This window comes from Ovis aries, chromosome 19 (assembly GCF_016772045.2).
Source record: "Ovis aries strain OAR_USU_Benz2616 breed Rambouillet chromosome 19, ARS-UI_Ramb_v3.0, whole genome shotgun sequence".
Lineage (NCBI taxonomy): Eukaryota > Metazoa > Chordata > Mammalia > Artiodactyla > Bovidae > Ovis > Ovis aries.
Window position 1 is genome coordinate 24,005,539 of NC_056072.1, and position 18,636 is coordinate 24,024,174.

An 18,636-nucleotide genomic window follows, 5' to 3' on the forward strand; every position below is an offset into this window, starting at 1 on the left:
TTTTCATAATGAAGATTAAACAATTCTGCTTAATGTTACAATGTATAGTATACTTCACTGAATAACTCAATTATCTTCTATATTCCCACACTGTGATTTTAATTTCAATTTCCAAAGATAAAACCAAAGGTAAAAAATCTCTACAATGTTTAAACAGAAAAAAATCATAAATAATAAAAATGATAGATAATTGAATCATACATTTTCAGGCAGTAGTTTATTTTCTTACTGACAACAACACTGAGTTGCATTCAGAAGCACACACACATTTTAATACAAGGCCACAGGGATGTGTTCTCTTAGTTCTAACATCACCCTCATGGTATGCTAATGCTCCTCTCAGCACAGGTAATGTTACTTCTGCGAGGGAAGGCTCTGTCTACTATGAGGAACACAGGAAGCATAAAAATAATGTTTCTCTGTTAAATACTCGCCTGCTTTATCAAAGTCCCTACAGGACTGATTAAATTCATTAAGTGATAGCAGAAATTCTAGCCGTGCTTTTCTTTCTGGCCAAGATGCCTGTGGAGCGGGCACTGGGGATGTGGGAGGGTAACTGTGGAAAAGCTGAGTTGCCAAAAATCGTATTTCAGCCTAATACTTACAACCAAGTAACACTCATTAAAATACATCAATTATATAATATTACAAGTCTATTTTACTTCAATTTATATATATACATATAAATTGGAGTTTTATATATATATATATATATATATAAATAATAGAGGAACTGTTTTGTAACTGGCACCATGGCAAAAATTTGACATTTGGTCTTCCTATGCCTTACAATTAGAGAAGGAAATGGCAACTCACTCCGGTATCTTTGCCTGGAAAATCCCATGGACAGAGGAGCCTGGTAGGCTACAATCCATGGGGTCTCAAAGAGTCGGACATGACTGCCACCAAAATGGCCATTAGAACCTTTATATTATTGTTAGAGGAATGTGCGGCTACAGAAGATGTAGTTGAATTTTAAACATGAACCCATCTCTGACCCCATCTCTCATAACCAATGGATTAAACCATGAATTTTTTTGTTTTGTTTTTAGTTTTTTATTTATTTATTTTTTTACTTTATTTTACTTTATGGTACTGTATTGGTTTGACATACATCAACATGAATCCACCACGGGTGTACATGAGTTCCCAATCCTGAACCCCCCTCCCACCTCTCTCCCCATACCATCTCTCTGGGTCATCCCTGTGCACCAGCCCCGAGCATCCTGTATCCTGCATCAAACCTAGACTGGCAATTCATTTCTTACATGATATTATACATGTTTCAATGCCATTCTCCCAAATCATCCCACCCTCTCCCTCTCCCACAGAGTCCAAAAGTCTGTTCTATATATCTGTGTCTCTTTTGCTGTCTTGCATACAGGGTTATAGTTACCATCTTTCTAAATTCCATATATAAACCATGAATTTTTACAGTCAGAAATCTGACTTGGTCTCTGGTTTTGGAGGGCACAGGAGGACTTTAAGGAAAGCCACGTTTATTGATTTGAGTGACAGCCCAAGGAGTCTACTTATTCTGTTACACCCCCTACTCACCATATTTGAAAGAAAAATTTTGTCTCCCTAAAACATGAATTTAATATTTTTTTACTTCACTGATATTCACGTAGCATAAAAAGAGTTGGAAATGACTGAGCGACTGAACGACAACGACAACCATAAAATCTGGGCCAATGCATGAGACGTGAGATGTTGGTTTGATCCCTGGGTTGGGAAGATTTCCTGGAGGAGGGGATGGCAACTCTTTCCAGCATTCTTGCCTGAGAATCACCCAGACAGAAGAGTCTGGCAGGCTACAATTCACCGGGTTGCAGGGGGGGACATGACTGAAGTGACTGAGCAGGCACGTACCACAAAGTTCACCATTTACTGCACAATTCCGTATCTCGTAGTACATTCACAGGGTTGTGTCACCGCCACCACTACCTGACTCCAGAAGATGCTCATCACCCAAGAAAGGACACCGTGGGCTCACGAGCAGCCACTTCACATTATACTCTTTCCTTAGTTCTTGGAAACCACTAATATGCTTTCTGTCTCTATCATTTTTTCTGTTCTGGAAAATTCATATAGATGGATTCATATAATATGGAGCCTGCTGTGCTTGCTCTTTTCATTTAGTATAACGGTTTCAAAGTTCATCCATGTTGTAGCATGTGTTGATACTTAATTTTCCTAATCTATTTAAAATAATATCATCCAAAAGAAGATGAAAATTATGTGCATCAATCCAGAAAAACTATTTTCTTCAATTTTCTCTATGTGTACAGTTTAGATGGAATGTTGTGGTTTTAACAAAGGAACTTCATGCAAGTTCATACACAATAGTCTCCATTTCTCCATTTTACAGGTGGGGGAGAAAAGAGTTTTGGAGAGATTAGTTTATCTGTTTGAGTATTTGAGCAGGAAATTAAGCACAGAGCTTTGAATACAAAACCTAAATTACTTTCACTTAGTTGGTAGAAATACAAAAGGAACAACAAAATGGTTCAGTGACCAAACTTATCATCTTTGCTTTGTAAGAGACAAACTCTTAGAAGTCGGGCTTTTATTTTGTTTTGTTTTGTTTTAGTCACTAAGTCCTGTCTGACTCTTTGCAACTTGATAGACTGTAGTCCACCAGGCTCTTCTGTCCATGGGTTTTTTACTGGAGTGGTAGCCATTTCCTTCCCCAGGGGATCTTCCCAATCCAGGGATCAAACCCCCGTCTTCGGCAGGCGGATTCTTTACTACTGAGCCACCAGGGAACTCGAGTGCCTGCCAGGGCCATATAGATAGCAAATGATGTGGCATGATGAACTGAAGGTAGAGGAAGGCATCTGCTGCTCAAATAAACCCTCATGCCACCTGGGAATGCAGGCTCAGGGTAGAAAATAATCTAATTTCTTCTAAGAGAATCTGGAAATCATCATTGCATGTGAAATCTAATTTTCAAGTGTTTGCAACAAATTAAAATTTGTTTTCCTTTTTGAAATTAAAAGAAAAAGAGAGAGAAAATACATGAACCAAAGCACACTATTTTGCAGCTGTTCTGTTCCACAGGCTACAGACAACAAAAGGCCAAGGCACCAGAGGGTACCAGGGCCCTCTGTAAGACAGGGACAAAGGAGAATGAGGAAAATTTGAGGGAAGGTGACCCTCTGCCTTTCAACATTAATTCTGAACATGCCCAACCACTTAAACCTTTAAAGACAGAAGAATTAGAATAGAAAAGATGTCATTGAATCCTTCATTCTTTTCATGAATAATTATTGAGTCATTCTTCGTGCGTGTACTGTTACATTCTAGGAATACCATAATGTACAATAAGATGTAATCACTGGCATCAGAGTCCAAGATGGGAGAGTATAGATAATTAGGCAAGCAATTGCAGGACCCCATGATTATCACGTCATTCATATTGATGTCAGCAGCCAACAGAAGCTTAACTCAGGAAGGAAAACATAGAAGGCTTCCTGGAAGAACCGAGCTTTCATTTAGTGAGAAATGAGTTGATCATACAAAGGAAGGAGAAGGGAGATGATGGACAAAAGGGCTGTTCCTGGAAGAAGGCCTACAATGAGCAAAAGCAAGATAGAAGATGAGATATTAAAGCAATTTAAAGAAACTCAGGTTGGAAGAACCTACATTGGAAAGTGTGGGGTGGCAGAAAGAAAGGTAGACAGCTAAGCAAGAGCCAAATAATGTTGAAACTTCTGAAGCCATGTTGCTGCTGCTGCTGCTAAGTCGCTTCAGTCGTGTCTGACTCTGTGCGACCCCATAGACGGCAGCCCACCAGGCTCCCCCGTCCCTGGGATTCTCCAGGCAAGAACACTGGAGTGGGTTGCCATTTCCTTCTCCAATGCATGAAGCCATGTTAAACACCTGGAATTGATCCAAGGAAAACAGGGAACAGTGGCAGATTTATAGGTGGTTCTGGTAGTTAGATTACATTTAGAATGTGATTTAAGATCACTCCTACTGCCTGAGGAGGTAAAAATAGTAGTTCATAGCAAGTGTGAGAACACTCATATCTTGGAACAAGGCCAGAGAAGCCTGGCTCCCCTGGAGGATGAGAGACCACAAGGAGCAGAGCTTCCCCCTACCCAACCTACAAACTGACCTCAGACACACAGACACACCCAGCAAACTGTGGGAGTCTATTTTGTAACAGAAGACCTACCTAGCTGACCTTATAGACTCATGAGAAATAATAAATGGTCACTATTGCAAGCCACTGAATTCTGGGGTGACTTTTTTACAGAGTAAGAGTTAATTGGTAAAAAAATATACCTTAGTTAATCTTGGCTTATGAAACTCATCTGGGAAATCAAATTAAATAATTTTTTCTATATATTTTTTTCAGTAGAGGGGGTTAAGAAAATTCCCTGAGACTCAAGAGTATGCATTAATATTACCTAATGGTATCAATCCCTATACTGAATCACATAATATTTTGTTTTCTATTGCTGGGGAGGCAATTTAGCCACCAGGATCTCTTGATAATTATTACATCTGTTAGAGTGACTCAGCTTTTTATTTTCTATACAGCAATACGATGAGTTTTTACTCTACCACCATCCTCCAGGTTAGCACTTTTCCCCATGAAAGTCTAGTTACTTATAGCTAACTTCAATATCACTCTTGCCACATTCAAGGGCCAGGTCCTACTATGTGTGAACAATATCTCACAAAAAGGTATAGTGAAATCCTAATCCTGAGACCCATGAATGTGACCTTATTTGGGGAAAGGGTCTTTGCAGATGTAATCAAGTTAAGATGAGGTCATACTGGACTAGGGTGATGAAGGGGGAAAACAGACCCAAACACACATGGGGGGAAGCCATGTGAAGGCAGAGACTGTAGTGATGCAATTACAAGCTAGGGAACACCAAAAGTTGTCAGCAACTGCCAGAAGATGGGAGATGCAAGTGAGAGTTTCTCCTTTACAGCTCTTGGAGAAAGCACAGATCAGCCTACACTCTGATTCCATTCTTTTCTACTCAGTGAGAAAATAAATTTCCATTGTTTTAAGTCATACAGTTCATGGTACTTTGTTACAGCAGTCTTAGGAAACTAAAAACAGTAAGTTTTACTTGTATATATCTGTATCTTTTATAAAGGAAAAAAAATATGACGTTCAAGACAGAGGGGGCAAGTGTAGACAGAGGGGGCACACATGATAGTAACTTATAACACTCATGTTTTACCCCTAAAAGACTTCAATTTTAATGCCTCCATATTTGCAGATCTCATTAACTTAGTATTTTGAAGATCTGACTGAAAATGTCCTCTCCATAAGTCATGGGCAAAAATGCAACAACCTATTTTATTCCCAATACTTTTTCCATGATGCCAAATTCTGAACTTTTTGAATTATCATATTAATTTGAACCACCAAATATCTTCCTCAAGTATCTTCTCCAGAAAGAACCCAGAAAGGGTGCAACTTCCTATTTTCAAGCTTCAAACTTGTATGACTTTGCTACTTTTGATAACTTCAACTTTCAGAAAAACATAAAAAAAATGATCTCACTGTATTACTCTAAGGAAAGGACCTAATGTTTCCATAGTAACTAAGGATGCCAATCCAAGGCGAAATACAAGTAAGAAAAAGTTTTCCCTTTTGGGAAGCTTACCTTTTAGGGTAGATCTTGGGGTCACATGCTGTGGAGTTACTATATGTCGATGATTCCTAGAATTAAAAAAAATAACATACAAATGAATATATTTTTTAAGGATAAATATTCTTATAGGTAGTTAATGCTTAAAATTTTCCATTCTAAACAAATTAGAAGGAAATAAAAATTAAATACAGTTGGTATGGATTTCAGGCTTGATAGAATGGCCAAAATTAGGAGACAGGAGTTTGGGTTCTTTTCTTTTTTTTTTAATTTTAAAATCTTTAATTCTTACATGTGTTCCCAAACATGAACCCCCTCCCACCTCCCCTCCCCATAACATCTCTGTATGCCTTGTATTTCACTAGCTGTGTGAACTTTTTTAAAAACATGTATTTAAAAAAATTTTAATTTTATCAAGGTAACCTTGATTGTTAACACTATATGTTTCATGCATACACTATACTTCTACTTTTGTATGCCCACCAAAAATCTATGCTCATCACCACAAATTTACTTTCTGTCTGTCACCCTTTACCCATTTTGCCCTCCCCATGTCCCTCTTCCAAACTGGTAACAAATTTAAAAGACACATGCACCACTATATGCACCGTTTAGCATTATTTTAAATAGTCAAGGTACAGAAACAGCCTAAGTGCCCAAGAACAGATGAACGGATAAAAAAGAGTCACATACAATGAAACACTACTCAGCCGTAAAAAAGGTGAATCTTGCCATTTGCAACAATGTCAATGGACCTTGAGGCTATTAAGCTAAGTAAAATAAGTTAGAGGGAAGAAGACAATATGACTTCACTCATGCTTTATATATGGGATATTAAAAAAAAAGCTAATAAACAAAACAAAATAAATGAAAAAAACAAATAAAACTAGCTGCCTGATTTGCTGTGTAACTACTGAGCGGTCGTTTCACCACTTGACGGTTTCTTAGTAATAACAAATTTAGAAGCCTGTAATATTCTAAGGTATTCAGATTGAGTAAGAGTGACCATTTCCTAAGAAAATATGTTAGAAAGTGATTTTAAATAATGAAAAACAGCTAGGAGGCATGCCACTGTTTTTGTTCATTTTATGATTATGTAAAATGAATGTAACAAAACTCTTCCAATAAATCTGGCATTATGTATGCATGCTAAGTGGCTTCAGTAGTGTCTGATTCTGTGTGATCCTATGGATGGGAGCCCACCAGGCTTCTCTGTCCATGGGATTCTCTAGGCAAGAATACTGGAGTGGGTTGCCATTTCCTTCTCCAAATATGGCATTATATCTTCTCTTAAACCCACCAAGTTAAACTTTAACTGTGAAATACTTTTCTACCTGAAAGTACTTTTCCTTGAAGCAACAGTTTTCTCTCTAAGGAAAATATATACATATTACTAAGAATGGATGAACAGTGTTAGTTGCTCAGTTGTGTCTGACTTTTTGCAGCGTCATGGACTGTAGCCTGCCAAGCTCCTCTGTCCATGGAATTCTCCAGGCAAGAACACTGGAGTGGGTTGCCATTTCCTTCTCCAGGGGATCTTCCTGACCCAGGGACTGGGATCGAACCCAGGTCTCCTGCATTGCAGGCAGACTCTTTACTGTCTGAGCCATCAGGGAAGCCCACAGATATATATATATATATATATATATATATATATATATATATATATATATATATATATATTTATTTATTTATATTTATATTTGTGTATATATATATTTATATTTGTGTGTGTATATATATATATATTTGTAGCTTCATGTCTACGTGTATGTGTATATCCTCCAACTTTAATTCTGAGTAATATAATTGTCTTTTTGTAATTGAAAATATCATTTTGTGTGTGTGTGTGTATATATATATACATATATATATGTATATATATATATAGGCCACTCAGAAGTATCTTTAACCATAAAATTCTAGTCTAATTTACACTTAAACATAGTATATTTGATTGAGATAGAAATAGAATCTTTTCTTGACTAGCCATAAATGCCTTATCACTTCTTAAGCTTACACTATCGCCTGGTAGGTACCATAATAGTCATCACTTTATTAAGTTCTTAATACCTTTATTTTCAAGTCAGTATCAATAAGTCTGGAAGGTAAGAACCAAACATCTTTATATCGTTTATATATTAGAAATTGAATTTTTATTTTTTTCTTTACGTTCTTAAATATTCTCCAAAAATAAAGAGCCACAAATGATTCTAACAAATCTAAGGCAGTGCTTCCTGTGAAACAAACAAATCCTATAATTAACTTAAACATGAATCATAAACACATCACTATTTGATTTTTTAAATATGATTGGTCATCAGCTGTATATATATGTGTGTGTGTATCTCAAATCCTAATTTTATTATACTAAGGATACCCACTGATAAGAAGGTAAACCTCTATTTACAGTTACTGGCACTATAGACAACTCCAGATTACACATCAAAAACAATACCTAAAATGAGAGTTATCCTAAAAACAAAAATGGGAAAACTGCAGGCAAGTCTTCATTCTTTATTTTCAATTATTACTAGGATCTTGACATATATATATATTTTTTCTTTTCTTTCAAGATGAAAGTAAAGATTACAATTATCCACTGGAATGAAATGAAAGCAGACTAAGTTCATTCATTAAATTATAATTATGTTCCTCTTGTTTAAAAGCACAAGCTCTGAGGCAGCTGCCTGAGATGGGATGCTGGTTAAATTATTTACTAGCCACATGATCATGAGCAATTCGTTAATTGGTACAAGCCTCAGCTTCACCTACAAAGTGGGGAGGATAATGCTATTCAGCCTCAAAGAACAGATGAAAAGTAAGTAACATCATGTAATTCAGTTCTCAGTCCACTACTTGGCATATGGTAACTAGTGACTCTGTAGTAACCTTGTTAAGAGTCTCCCATCCATTATGAAGAGTCTCATGAGGGATGTGTATACACACAAAAAAACGCAGTCAGTACGTAAAATCTACACATGCTTCAAAGAATTCCCCTCCTTATCCACATTACTTAGTTCAAAACTCACCCTTTCCATTTAGGAACTGTTCCTTAAGGGTAATTTTATCTAAAGAATTTACCTGTTGGATGGGCTAACACCATGAATACCTCTATCAGATTTGTTAGATGCCATGAAGCAAAGGATGATGCCAGAGACTGGAAAGCAGGATGGAAAGGTTGGAAAGTAAAGAGTAATATCTAAGATTTATCCACAAAGGTCTATGAACACCTCAGTAGATATAGAGGTGTTGCTGCTGCTGCTGCTAAGTCACCTCAGTCGTGTCCAACTCTGTGCGACCCCATAGACGGCAGCCCATCAGGCTCCCCCATCCGTGGGATTCTCCAGGCAAGAACACTGGAGTGGGTTGCCATTTCCTTCTCCAATGCATGAAAGTGAAAAGTGAAAGTGAAGTCGCTCAGTCGTGTCCGACTCTTGGCGAACCCATGGACTGCAGCCTACCAGGCTTCTCCATCCATAGGATTTTCCAGGAAAGAGTACTGGAGTGGGGTGCCAGTGTTAGCCTTATTTAAAAGCCTTATTTAAGAGGTGTTAAAGCCTTATTTAAAAGTTAAAGAATGTTTGTTTAATTCTAATTGGAATAAAATTTGACTCAGCAGATTCTTATTAGGTATAGAGGCATTTAGCTAAAACTTCCCATCAGATGTGCCAACATACAGAGATAAACCAGGCAGAAGATACCTAAGTAGATTCCTTCAAATGGGTTAAAATCACAGGAATTACTGAATACCACCTTTGTGCTGCTTTATTCAAGCAAAGAAACCAGGCATTCGTGGTAGCTGATTGTATAACAGCCTCTCTCTGGACAAGAACACATGGAAAGGCTTTCATTCCATTCACCTTTAAGTTCAGATTTCCCGTGCATAAAAAGAATATAATACTAATTTTATTCCCACCTTACACTATTTTTATAAAGGCAGAATGAGATAATCTATGGGGGGAAAAAGGTGTCAGCAAATCGTATGCATAAAGTATTTATTTTTTTAATTATTGAAAATTTATTAAATTTTCCAATATTATATCCTTGTCCTTGTTGGCTCAGACAATAAAGAATCTGCCTGCAATGCAAGAGAACTGGGTTCAATTCATAGGTCGGGAAGACTCGCTGGAGAAGGGAATGGCTACCTACTCCAGTATTCTTGCCTAGAGAATTTCATGGACAGAGGAGTCTGGCGGGCTACCGTCTATGGGGTCACAAAGAGTCAAACATGACTGAGCGACTAACATTGTCATTTTCACCATCCTTGTCACTTACCTGCTGCTGTAATAAGTTTAAGTTATATTTAAATTTTAATGATGGCTTTTATTAGAAACTCCATAAAAAGCACATGTGAGAACAGACAGGAAATTAATACATGAACAAATGAATAAATAGATGAATCTACCTCTGCTTAGAAGGATTGGACAAATCCGAGTTTTGAACAAAATCAGTGGGTATAAACATAAATGCATCGGCTATATCACTATACAAAAGGACCAGAAATCCATGAATAAGTGTAGACCTTCTTGGCAAAAAGCAACTATGAAGAGGCAGCAGCTGGAAAGTCTGGGTCAGAAAGGATTATTTTAATCTAGAGAACAAAATGTCCTGATCTACACCCTGCTCAATTATTTAGAACTAAAATGTATGCTGGTAATTTATTCAGGACAAAACAATCCATCCCAAGTGACAGTTTGTTATTGTTTAGTAATCAAGCCATGCCAACTCTTAGTGACCCCATGGACTGCAGCACACCAGCCTTCCCTGTCTTTCACTGTCTCCCAGGGTTTGCTCAAACTCATGTCCACTAGGTCAGTGATGCTATCTAAGCATCTCATCCTCTGCTGCCCTCTTCTTTTGCCTTCAATCGTTCCCTGAATCAGGATCTTTTCCAAGTCAGTTCTTCACATCAGGTGGCCAAAGTATTGGAGCTTTAGCTTCAGCATCAGTCCTTCCAGATTCAAAGTTGATTTCCTTTAGCATTGACTGGTTTGATTTCCTTGCAGTCCAAAGGGCTCTCAAGAGTCTTCTCCAGCACCACAATTCAAAAGCATCAATTCTTTGGTGCTCAGCCTTCTTTATGGTCCAACTCTTACATCCTTACATGCCTACAGGAAAGACCACAGCTTTGACGATGTGGACATTTATCAACAAACTGTTGTCTCTGCTTTTTAATACGCTGTCTAGGTTTGTCATTGCTTTCCTTTCAAGAAGCAAGTGTCTTAATTTCATGACTGCAGTCACCATCTGCAGTGATCCTGGAGGCTCCCAAAATAAAATCTGTCACTGGTTCTACTTTTTCCCCTTCTACTTACCATGGAATGATGGGCCCAGATGCTGTGGTTTTAGTTTTTTGAATGTTGAGCTTTCAGTCACTTTTTTACTGCACTCTTTCACCTTCCTCAAGAGGCTCTTTAGTGCCTCTTTGCTTTCTCCCTTTAGAGTGGCATCATCTGCATATCTGAGGTTGTTGATATTTCCCCTGGCAATCTTGATTCCAGCTTGTGAGTCATCCAGCCCAGCATTTGCATGATATACTCTGCACAGAACTTAAATAAAAAGAGTGACAATATACAGCTTTGTCTTACTCAGTTCCCAATTTTGAACCAGTCCATTGTCCTATGTAAGGCTCTAACAGTAGTTTCTTGATTCATATACGAGTTTCTCAGAAGACAGGTAAAGTGGTTAAGGATTTTTCAGTTTGTTTTAATCCACACAGGCAAAGGTTTTAGTGTAGTCAATGAAGCAGAAGTAGATGTTTTTCTGGAATTCCCTTGTTTTCTCTATATTCCAATGAATGTTGGTAATTTGATCTCTGGTTCCTCTGCCTTTTCTAAATCCAGCTTGTACATCTGCAAGTTCTTGGTTCACATACTACTGAAGCCAGACTTGAAGACTTTTGAGCATGACCTTTCTAGGATGTGAAATGAGCACAATTCACAGTAATTTGAGCATTCTTTGGCATTGCCTTTCTTTGTGATTGGAATAAAAACTGACCATTTCCATCCTGTGACCACTATTGTTATCCAAATTTGCGGTCATATTGAGTGCAGCACTTTAACACAGTCATCTTCTAGGATTTTTACAGAGCTCAGCTGGAATTCTATCACCTCCGCTAGCTTTGTACGTAGTGATGCTTCCTAAGGCCCACTTGACTTCACACTCCAAGATGTCTGGCTCTAGGTGAGTGATCACACCACTGTGGTTATTTGGGTAGTAAGACCTTTTGTATAGTTCTTCAATGTATTCTTGCCACCTCTTCTTAACCTCTTCTGCTTCTGTTAGTTCTTTTCTGTTTTTCTCCTTTATTGGGCCCATCCTTGCATGAAATGTTCCCTCGGTATCTTCAATTTTCTTGAAGAGATCTCTAGGCTTTCTCATTCTATTGCTTCCCTCTATTTCTTTGCACTGTTGACTTAAGAAGGCCTTCTTATCTCTCCTTCCCTTCACTGGAACTCTGTGTTCAGTTGGGTATATCTTTCCCTTTCTCCCTTGCTTTTCACTTCTCTTCTTTCCTCAGCTATTTTAAAGTCTCCTCAGACAACCATTTTGCCTTCTTACATTTTTTCCTCCTTAGGAATGGTTTTGGTCTCCACCTCCTGTACGATGTTACAAACCTTCTTTCACCTTCACTGGTCTCAGACAGGTTCAGTTCAGTTCAGTTCAGTCGCTCAGTCGTGTCTGACTCTTTGCCACCCCATGAATCGCAGCACACCAGGCCTCCCTGTCCATCAGCAACTCCTGGAGTTCACTCAGACTCACGTCCATCGAGTCCCTGATGCCATCCAGCCATCTCATCCTCTGTCGTCCCCTTCTCCTCCTGCCCCCAATCCCTCCCAGCATCAGAGTCTTTTCCAATGAGTCAACTCTTCACATGAGGTGGCCAAAGTACTGGTGTTTCAGCCTCAGCATCATTCCTTCCAAAGAACACCCAGGGCTGATTTCCTTCAGAATGGACTGGTTGGATCTCCTTGCAGTCCAAGGGACTCTCAAGAGTCTTCTCCAACACCACAGTTCAAAAGCATCAATTCTTCAGTGCTCAGCCTTCTTCACAGTCCAACTCTCACATCCATACATGACCACAGGAAAAACCATAGCCTTGACTAGACGGACCTTAGTCGGCAAAGTAATGTCTCTGCTTTTGAATATACTATCTAGGTTGGTCATCACTTTTCTTCCAAGGAGTAAGTGTCTTTTAATTTCATGCCTTCAGTCACCATCTGCAGTGATTTTGGAGCCCCCAAAAATGAAGTCTGACACTGTTTCCACTGTTTCCCCATCTATTTCCCATGAAGTGATGGAACCGGATGCCATGATCTTCGTTTTCTGAATGTTGAGCTTTAGGCCAACTTTTTCACTCTCCTCTTTCACTTTTATCAAGAGGCTTTTTAGCTCCTCTTCACTTTGTGCCATAAGGGTGGTGTCATCTGCATATCTGAGGTTATTGATATTTCTCCCAGCAATCTTGATTCCAGCTTGTGCTTCTTCCAGTCCAGCGTTTCTCATGATGTACTCTGCATAGTAGTTAAATAAGCAGGGTGACAATATACAGCCTTGACGTACTCCTTTTCCTATTTGGAACCAGTCTGTTGTTCCATGTCCAGTTCTAACTGTTGCTTCCTGACCTGCATACAGATTTCTCAGACAGATATATATCTAGTAATAAATGTATATATGATCACCATCAGTTAGAAGTCTATGATGGCACTGAATCCTCCAGGGCAATATGCCTTTACATAATCAGTGGTAAACAAACACACGGGCTCTGAAGTCAGATTAGGTTCTAAGCTTCACCACTTTTCTGCTACATCAACTCAAGCAAATCTTTTAACCGTTACCATCTCAGTTTCCTCAGTTGAAAATCAAAAATAATATTAATCACCTTGAAAGATTCTTGTGACAATAAAAGAATGTATGAAAACTATCAGGCATACAGCATGCATTCAATAAATGATGTCTACTATTACTGCATTATTTGAACAGAAAAAGATAGCAGGAGGTGAAAGAGACACCATTCATTGACTACATATTCTAAAAAGTCACTATATTTAAATTGTTTCTCCTTACATCTATCCTCTTAAGTTATCAATGGCATTTTCCATCACTGAATCAGCAGGTATTTCTTATGAGTGTTTACTACCTTCTCAGGTATCTAAAACCCAACCTGAAATTTCCATGGGAGGTAAAAGTCATACAGATATTAAATAATCCATGTTTATCTGCACAATTTCCATTAGCTTGACTTGACATAATTTAGTATTAAAATCCCGGTTATTAAACTTAATACTATGCAAGAGATTACGTTTAAATGCATTTTCCAGTGGAAAGTGGGATGCATTTCTAATCATGCTGTCTATCTACAAGCAAACAAATGGTCATTTGATGCTTCTGTCATTATCATGACGTACAATACCAACCACAGAGATCACTAATGGGTTCCCACACATACACTCAAGGTAAATAACAATACAACATGATACATAACAGGCTTTAGAGTTATTAAGAGATAATCACATCCTTGGGACTTTTACTGGGCACAGTAAGTGGCACTGCTAAAATACAATTATCTCTCCATAAAGAGGGTCCTTGCAGTTTTCACAAAGGGAGGGAAAAAAAGTCATTACCATAGGAAAAATGTTCATTCATTATACTGAAACATAAATTTCACAATCTAAGCTAGTGAAAAGGGCTATCCTTGTGATGACAATATTACACAGTGTAGGAGGCTTCATATCAAGGTTACACAGGTATCATCACCTTGAAGAATCTGGATTCAAGAGCCATTTTCTGGAAGACTAATTTCTAGGGTCTTTGACTACAAGATAAACAGGGCTGGAAGATGCTTAAGGGCCTAGAGATCTAATCTATTTGAGACTGAGAATAGCGATGGGAATGGCTTATGCAGCTTATCAGCTGTAAAGTTAGAGACTTGAGATACTAAGCTTCCAGAATTGTCCTGATGTAACATAATTAGACAAGATCACCTGAGGGTATAGAGACAGATGTTTGGTTTCCACAAGGTCCCAGGACAAACAACCAGTGTTGAAGTAGGGAAGGGTGACAAGTGGATTTAGACTTAGGAGAGCAGGAGAAAGAAACAGGCATGAGTCATTGGCACTGCTCTCAAGGATGGAAAAAAAGCTTATACACAAGATAGAGCACTACTGAAGGGTTCAAATAAGCAAGAAAACTCTGCTCGCCTAAAATTACTCCAAATGGTGCTATTTTCTGATCTCCCTAACTCACAGAAAATAGGCAAAAGTTACTCTTCTTGAGTCTCCACTTACTCATCAATAAAATGGGTTTTAAAAAAGCTCTCCTTGGAGTTACTGGGAAAAGTAAAGAAAATATTGAGTATGAAGATGCTCTGTACAAATAAAACACCCTATATTTATCATACATTATTATTTAGAAGGATTCATTACATAAACTTTAAAAATGGGGTGAGAATACATAATTTCTCAAAGGCTCTGCCAGTGGTATAACTTAAGCTTATTTATATTAAAAATAATATTAGTAAAAGATACATAACAATTAATTTATTGCAATATGCTTGGAATTATAAGCTTGGTATTTTGGTCCCAAAGATACTATCCTCAAAAAATTTACAGTCTTAAACATGTACAAAGGTGTTATTGATCTCAGCAGTTTACTCTCAAAGAATCAAAAATTCTATTGGTCTAAATCAGTGATTATCAAACAGAGGCAACTTTGCATCCAAATCTAGAGATATTTTTGATCACCATAACTGGGGAATGGAGGTGGGGGTGGTTTGCTCTGGCATCTAGTAGGTAGATGATAAGAATGTTGCCAGACCTCCCATGAAACACAGGACCCTATTCTCTGTTCTAAATATAGACACTAAATGTTATCACTTAACTCATAATTTGAATGACCTGCATCATTAGGCATCCTCATCTACAATTCAGTGCTGTGATAAACTACCTCATCAGCCTCAATATCCTACGTATAGAGATGGAAAATAATTTTCTTCAAATTATTGAAGCCCATATCCAAATGCAGGCTCTTTAGCCCTTTAAATTTCCATTATGAACAATTATCAGTTTGACTAAATTCAATTCTGTCTTTCCCAAAGGGAAACCATAGGGGAAGAGTCAATGTGTTGGCAATCTGCAAAACCAGAAAATGAAATTTGCAAGGGTTCACCATTATCACAGAAATTTGGCACAGCTGTAATGACAACCTGTCAGTCTCCATTCCCAAGTCATATATAACTCCAATGCCTGGCATTCCACCACAGTCTAATATGTCACATTATGTGACATGATATGAAAATATATTGGACACTTAGAATTTTATATTTCCTATAAGTGCCTGCTCTCTATTTCAGTTTTACCAACACAGGGGGAATAAAATACCTGCATTTCTGCCTAACAAATGGAAGACAAATGAAATGAAGCCAGAATTGCAGAAAGTATTAATAACTATAGATGTCAGAGTCCAAATATTTTCACATGGATAATTTCATAAACTTTTAGATGAAATACAGTATGGAATAGTGGTTGAGAGTATAGAATATGGCTTTCAGAATTCAGATCTCCACTTTCTAGCTGAGTGACCTTCAGGAAAGTACTTCTCTGTGCCTTACCTTGTTACCTTCCTCGTGTATTAAATGAAGGTATTTATCTTATTTGCCTCACAGGGCTGCTATAACGATTATATAAATAAATGTTTAGAAACTGTTTAGAATCCTTCCTGATACACAGTAAAGTCTATGAAGCTATCAAGCGATTGTTTATAGTAAAAAGAAACACCTTTATAAAGCAGAAGATATGATCCTATTTTACTGGAGAAATAACCTAAGTTCTACAAGTATAAGAAACTCTTCGCAGATTCACTCTTTCCTTGAGTTTGCTCAGCACTGCCCTGTTTTCAAAGCTGCATGGACCTCAGAGTGCTGTGTGACTGCTATATGAGAGCTCAGCTCCCAGAGCATGTTAAGAAGTACATGGCACACCACTATATGCAGCGGGTGACGCAACAGGGGGGTGGGGTGAAGGAAACAGTCTGGAGGCCTGAAAGGTTCAAAATCTGGTCCCTCCAGGCAGAATTTCTGTTCATGGCCTTAAGCGACTTGTATACAAAGGAAACCACAGTAAGGGCTCTGAACTCCAATTTCAATCTTGAAAAATAACGGTTATAGGAAATCTCAGTTTTCAAAAATATGGTCGTAAGACTTCGAGGGGCACACATCGTTATTTTTATTTTCAGAACAGTTCAATATAAGTCTATGCGTGCCTGCATGCATGTGTGTGTGCTCAGTTGTGTCCAACTCTTTGCGACCTCACGGCCTATAGCCCCCCAGGCTCCTCTGTCCATGGAATTCTTCAGGCAAGACTACTGGAGTGAGCTGCTATTTCTAGGGCCAACCCAGTGATTGAACCTGCATCTCCTGTTCCTCCTGCATTGGCAGGCGTATTTTTTACTACCACACCACCATGGTACTTAGTTAATGTATGTGCCATTATTTACATATTTGTTTTAATGTTTATTTTCCGTTGATGACAAGTTTTCATCATTTATATTACTGGTGTAAGTATTTTTCAGATCCAGAATTCCTTTAAAAATCCATTAAATTTATAGAATATGTTAAATAGACAAGAGTAGAGATGGTATGCAGCTATGGTGAGGTAAGATACAATAAGATAAGAGAAGATATATGGTAAGATATAGTCAAAACTATGGTTTTTCCAGTAGTCATGTAAGGATGTGAGAGCTGGACCACAAAAAATGCTGAGCACCAAGGAACTGATGCTTTCGAATTGATGTGCTGGAGAAGACTCTTGAGATTCCCTTGGACAGCAAGGAGACCAAACCAGTCAGTTCTATAGGAAATCAATCCTGAATATTCATTGGCAGGACTGATGGTACAGCTGAAGCTCCAATACTTTGGCCACCTGATTGGAAAAGACCCTGAAGCTGGGAAAGATTGAAGGCAGGAGGAGAAGGGGACAACAGAGGATGAGATGGTTGGATGGTATCATGGATTCAAGGTACATGAGTTTGAGAAAACTCAGGGAGATAGTGAAGGACAAGGAGGCCTGTTGTGCTGCAGTTCAGGGGGTCACAAAGGGTCAGACACGACTGAGTGACTGAACAACAACAATGGTAAGATATGTTATCCTGGTATATAACTGTCCAAAATTTGAGGAATATTGATATTTGAAAGGGAAATTATATATGAATATGTGAGCCCAGAATAAAAAGGGTTTCAATTATGGCCCCTGTTTTTCACTGGAAGCATCAGTTTATTCTGGCTTTCTGGAATAGTACTACTTTCCACAAATCACATTTGAGAACTGCCTACCTTTCCGTATCTATTGCTATTCACGATCCAGAAAGAGATCTATGTAATGGTTTTCTTTAACGACATTTGCGCTAATTGCACAATGACGTATCTTGAAAGGAAAGCGCGACCAAAACAAAAGAAAATACAAAGCATGACCATGGAGGGAGAGACTTGCTGAAGCAAAAAGACCAGTGTCCTCTGAACAAAGGGCTACTGGATGGGAAAGCAAACCTTAAAGCTCGGTAAATGTTTACAATACCAGCGGATAGTTTGCTATTATCATGAAGAATGAAATAGTAACTAGACAGCACAAAGGGGATGAAAGAAATGATATTTTATGACTTAGTGAATTGAGCTACACACACGATAATTTCCAGGATTGATTTCCCGTCTACTTTTGTAGCAAACAGCCATCAATTTGGAAATCCATGCAGAAGTACGTGAAGAATGCACACATTTTCCTAGTCAGCACCAGGTTTCTTTAGCATTCTTGAAAATAAACTTAGAACTTTACACACACAGACATACACCCTTTGATTCTGAGGACTGTACACTTCATGCCAACATGAAATTTCCCTAGTTCACTGTAAATCAGTTGTGACTTAACAAAACTCCAGGATAGGCACTGCTACTTTTGAAACCTATTGAAAAATCATCGTGGTGTCCTACATTTTCATAGGTAGGAAAATGCTTTATGTG

General features: G+C 38.2%; 1 protein-coding gene across 24 annotated transcripts in view; it reads right to left on the minus strand.

Moving 5' to 3' along the window:
- The window catches only part of LOC114108678 (contactin-4), a 1,043,928-nt gene that overhangs the window by 791,582 nt on the left and 233,710 nt on the right, over nucleotides 1-18,636 (minus strand). For all 24 annotated transcript variants that reach the window (XM_060402845.1, XM_060402823.1, XM_060402848.1 and 21 more), the window contains one exon: nucleotides 5,640-5,695. The gene's annotated coding sequence lies outside the window, so the exon portion shown is untranslated. The remainder of the gene's footprint in view (nucleotides 1-5,639; nucleotides 5,696-18,636) is intronic.